Source organism: Macrobrachium nipponense, chromosome 37 (genome assembly GCF_015104395.2).
Source record: "Macrobrachium nipponense isolate FS-2020 chromosome 37, ASM1510439v2, whole genome shotgun sequence".
NCBI classification, from domain to species: Eukaryota; Metazoa; Arthropoda; class Malacostraca; order Decapoda; family Palaemonidae; genus Macrobrachium; species Macrobrachium nipponense.
The window spans coordinates 7,440,554-7,446,553 of NC_061097.1; positions in this window are offsets into that span (position 1 = coordinate 7,440,554).

Consider the following 6,000-nt stretch of genomic DNA (forward strand, 5'->3'; position numbering starts at 1 on the left):
TTGTGATCCTGCCATAGTATAATAATATATAATTTTTTTACTTTAAGTTTCAAATAACAAGCAACCCACCATTAGCAATTTTATTCATCTTTTAACCTTCACAGAGGAAAACTGCATGTAAACTTGAATGCTTTTCTGATTATCTTTCTCTTCTGCAAAGAAGAACGCACACATTCTTTTCATTGCTAGTCGTTCAATAAAGATAAACTATATATATGTGGCTGAGAAGCAGTGGATCACAAGACGCTTTACTTACAAGAAGAATAAATGTCAAAGGGAAAGCAGTTTTTCTTGAAGAAAGGTTTTTTGGCAACTCGAGTTCAGTAACATCGATAATTCTCCCAAGCAAAGCTTCATATTTTATTAACACAGATGAAATTGTTATCCGAAATAAGAAATATTTTAAACACGAGATGAAACTTATTAGAATGGATTGAATCACCAGCGAATATGCCATCATACTCTATCATGGTACGATAAGTGTGTTGCGTGTGTGGGTTTGTGCTTATTTTTTTTTCTTCTATCGTAGCTGAATAAATAAGCATTGAAATTAAAACCCTGCAACATTGTCAGTAAAACGCAGGCTGAGAAGCAGTGGATCACAAGACGCTTTACTTACAAGAAGAATAAATGTTAAAGGGAAAGCAGTTTTTCTTGAAGAAAGGTTTTTTGGCAACTGGAGTTCTGTAACATCGATAATTCTCCCAAGCAAAGCTTCATATTTTATTAACATAAATGAAATTGTTATCCGAAATAAGAAATATTTTAAACACGAGATGAAACTTATTAGAATGGGAATCACCAGCGAATATGCCATCATACTCTATCAAGGTACGATACGTTTTGCATCCTATTAATTACATAAGGATGTACCAAAGGACAATCACTGTTCCTCTGAACTTTTCGTGTTCTAATTAATATTCCTGGTAAGTTGAAGTGTAGGGTCTAACTCAGACACGTTTAATGGTAAAGAGTACTGAGAGTTTAATCTGGAGAAGAGGGTGGTAAATGAAGATTTTTTGGGGAAAGGGTCATGCGAGAAGTTGAGAGCAGAGTGCAAATTTTCCGCAGTTTTAAGAAATATAGGTAGAATTTATGACTGAGCTGATACAGGTGCGACTTAGGATGTAAGTTTTTTCAAATAGTTTGCTGAAAGTTATGAAAAAAAAATTTCCTTTGATATGGCGCTTTTAACTGATCGATTTATCCAGAATAAACCAAAATGAACTTGATAGAACTTACCCTAGTTTAAGAACACTGTACACTGGGAGAGTACACAAAAAATGTGAGAACTGTAATTGATGCAGACGTCAACTAAGACATTTTTTAACGCGGAGTAGCTTTGTAATGTCATGTAGAGGGGCAATACAGAGAGAGGAAGAAGAGGAGAAGGAAAAAGAAGAAGAAAAACAGGTAAATAGATAGCCAAGAAGCCAAAAATATGATGAATGATTATAAATAAATGAGACACGAACATTTATCTCATGCGGTCGTAAAGAAACTTTAGAAATAATTCTTTGTTTTTTTCTAATGCACAATAACAAAATAAGAAAAAGGAAAGAGAAGAGTATACTGTAGATGTAGACAAAGATCTCTGAGTAATAAAGAGCGTAGGAAAACTGCAGTGAAATGGTGCGAAAAATAGTTTAATATAAAAGTACACTGTGAATACAAATGATTAACGCTCATTTAAAATTTCAGAAGTGGTAAATAACCAAATTAAAAATATTGGGTTCATGACAAAAAGATTATCCTTATATGAGCATTTGAAAAGTTCTTCCCCCTTGTTACTATAATTTGTCGCCAAATAATCGTCTCTCTTTGCTTTTATGAGTATTTTTGTTTATATAATTTACTTTATTACATTTATACACACGTTCTCTAAGGACTAACGCATATAATGAGCTGTAAGACTTAAAGGCCAACTTCACCATTCTCGTGTATCTACTGTTGTCGAAGGGGTAGAATCTTTCCTAGACAGTGACCCACCAGTTTTAACGCAGTATGTATCCACCTTTACAGCGTGTTTTAGTACAAGTCCGTTGGGATTACCTTAAAAACACTGTGGTGGAATCAAAAGCTAAGTAATAAAAGCAAGCAAACTCCCCACAGTTACGTTAATCGTACCAGCTAACAAAATTTCCCACATTCACACTTTCCCCTTTACGTTACCTTTAACCTGCAGGACAATCGGTTCAATGAAATACCGAACACACAAAACACAAACATGTACTCAACTCTGGCTCCAGACAATAGGTTCAATGAAATACCGAACACACAAAACACAAACGGTTTACTCACCTCTGGTCTACAGCTGCTGTGCTGTCCGCGGATAGGCTATGGGCTAGCCGTGACACATCCACCGCCGATAACCAACCACACACCAACCAACTGAGACCCACCCACAACCCCCAACAACTCACAACCCGACAAACAACTGCAGACAAGAACACCAAACAGCGCGAAAGAAACGACGAACCACACGACTTACCCAGTACAACAACCCGCCAAAACCAACACTACCCCAACCACCACTCAAAGACACCGAAAATGCACTCCCAACCTCTTCAACTTCACCAAAACCAGACAGACACACGCACAACAACCTTACAACACCAAAATCTATCAAATACCACATAATCAACTAACAACAAATGGATAAATGCTGCCAAACCAACTCTGTGAATTCTCTCGACGCCTCGCTGCTTACGACTCTCGTAACAGACTTCCACTGGCATACTACAGAGCGCCACAACAGACATGCTTCCGACCGCCATTTAACCACTCCCATTCATTCTTCCACCAATCTCTTTCTCTCTCTCTCTCTCTCTCTCTCTCTCTCACAACTTTTGGAGACGTAGTCAATATAAATTAAACTCTATCATTACTCCTCAATAACACAAACAAAAGACTTTATATGTTATGAAGATAATGACTCCGAACGTTGGAGACACCGTACACATAGATGGCGAAAACCGGAACACTGCTTTCAGGAGAGGATATAACAATTCAAAACACTCTAGAAAATGTTTAAAATCAGAAGCTCGTCACTCTGCAAAATCCTACAGTTTTTCCTCTTCGAAGATTTAGTGGGAGAAGAAATAAAAGGTACATTCTACAGAGAGAATTAATACCTACCTACCGAATTGCCTGAAACTTATGACATCACCATCTTAGGGAGTAGGAGGAGAGGTAATGGAATGCAATATTATGTTAATTGGAAGGGTTATCCTGCTCAATTTAATTCATGAGTCGACGAATCCCAAATTGCGCGGTAACATGAGTTTGTAAAAATGAAGCTTTAGTACTAAAAACAAAGATTTTATTTTAGTCATCTCCCGTTTGTCCCCTCCGAGGAGGAGTAGAGTAATTCCCACATTAAGCAGAGCATTTATCACTACTATATCCATATTTTAGGAAATTTTCTTCACAGTAATCTGACCAGAGAAACAATTGTCGGAAGCTGCAAGTATCAGAGGTGTCCTCAAACAATTTTCAGAACTGCTTATGTAACAGGCGGTATAAACAAAGACAACTCGTGGTGTTACAGGAGGCTATTAATTGTGAGAATTGTTTGCCATTTTCAAAAGACGAATTGTTGTTTTGTATGAAGAAGGGCAAATCTACCGCTCCTGGTGCGGATGGGATAATGTACGGAATTATAAACTGTTTAATTATGATGGGGAGGACAGTCCTTTGTTAGATCTAATTAATCTTTCATATAAAAGGGCAGGCTCCCTAAGAAATGGAAAAATAGCTCTGTTGTACCTATACTGAAAGGCAATGGAGAATATAGGCCTATTTCACTTATCTTGTTTGTGTAAATTAATGGAGAGTCTTGTATTAAATAGATTGATTTATATGATTGGCGACCAATTATCGCCGAATGTGTTGTTTTGATAAAGGGGAAGTGCACTTCAGACTGCGTTATTAAAGTCTGAAGTAATGCTAATGTTAAATGTAGAACATTTGTTGACTTAAAAGGAGCTTTTGATAGAGCTTGCAGTGATGTTATTCTAGAAGAACTTGTCAACAAAGGTGTCAGGGGATTTTTACTGAGGTGGATTAGGAGTTACTTAACTGAAAGAAGAGCGAAAGTTTGGTTCCAAGTATATGAGTCCGAGGAAATGCTGATGGAGTTAGGTATTCCTCAGGTGGTGTTCTAAGTCCTACCCTTGTTAATGTTTTGATGGATAAAATAGCGAGGCATATTTTCCTGCTGGGACAGAGATTATTGTCTATGCTGTTAGTGAAACCATTTTAATAAGGGCTATGGCAGAATTACAGAATGCGCATGGGATTGGTGATAAATGAAGAAAAAGCAAATTTCAGTCAAGGATGGTTAATAGTAATACGGTTGCCATAAATGGTAAAACTCTCGAAAAGGTAAATAGTTATAAGTATTTAGGTATGTACATTGGATTTAACAAAAGCTCGGATGAAATTAATTATTTGAAAAATGTTTGTCTAGCTCAAATGAGACCATTACAGGTGCTGGCAAATAGAGGTAACGGTGCTGGAATTCCTGTTTTAAGGATGATGTACATCAGTACGGTGCGTTCAGTTATAGACTACACATCACCTGTGCTGTGAATCATTCGAACACAGAGTTGAGACCTCTTGAAATAATCCAGAATAAGGCAATGAGAGTTTTTTTAGGTTGTTCCATGAGTACTAGGATTGAAATCATGAGACTGGAAATGAATCTATCGAGTGTTGTTGACCGAATACATGAGGTAGTGGCTATGGCGGCTCTTCGTATGATGAGAAGGGGAGAAAGAACCTTAAAGAGGGCTGTTGGCAGTTATTCAGGCAATAGAGTTTGCCCTGTTAAATATAACTGTATTTTAAGAAACTCTATAATATACTGATGAAATATGATATTATAAAATTTTGTATAAAATTACAAGAAGTAGCTCCAATAAAGCTGTGGTTGTATTAAAAAATTATTGTAAGTATTTGTAAACTTGACTGTAAAATAAGTGAGTGCAACATATACGGATTGAAACAATTAATTTTGTCTAAAATCAACACATTACCTAAAGCTAATAGTATACATATGTACTGTGATGGTTCAGTGAATGGTATCAAGGTTGGATGCGGGGTGGTTTATAAGGGAATATTATGAAAATGATGTGAGTACTGACTAGACGCCTGCCAAAAATAATAGAAGATACTACTACTACTGTTGAATTACATGCCATTCATGAAGGGTTAACCTTAGTAGTAAACAAGAATGAAAGACGTGTTTGTTTTCGTTGATTACCAAAGTGCTCTTCTTGTGCTTAGCTCTAGATATCCAGTTGACGGGGAATTAGTAAGTGTGAAGAACTTGTATATGCAATAGAAGATCAATGGTATTAAGTTGTCTGGGTACCATCTCGCGTTGGTATTCATTTGAATGAGATGGTTGATAGTTGGGCAAAGGATGCTACAAACAAAGATAATATTGATACAGAAAACACAATGACTCTGAGCAGAATAAAAAAAAGGGCTAAAAATCAAGAGTTCTTTGTGGGAAGCGGCCGAAAATTCGACAAATTTTAAACAATGGTAGTGTCATGTGAGACACTATTTGTTTGTGTCTGAAAACAGCAATATTGTATATGGTAGGGGCATTGTCTAAACTAGATACTTTAATAATAAGGTTACATTTGGGATATAAATATTCTTGGGAATACATTGATGATGAATACTCTAAATGAAATCTCGTGATGAGTTACGGAAACATACTTTACAACATGTTATGGAATGTAATAAATATCAGAGTTTCGTAACCCCAGAATAGATGATGTAACAAATCAAGTAGGTTGTTTTCTGAAAAATGATGGATGTTCCAAAATTGAAAGAAATTTCCTAATTTATTTGGAATAAATAATTGTGAGCCATTTGCCTGTCCTTTAGTCTGATTTTGTATAACTTGATTTTTTGTACCGTTTCTTAACATTTTTCTTTTAATATAACATTTACTTTTGCTATATTTGTTTTGTATGGCTTTTG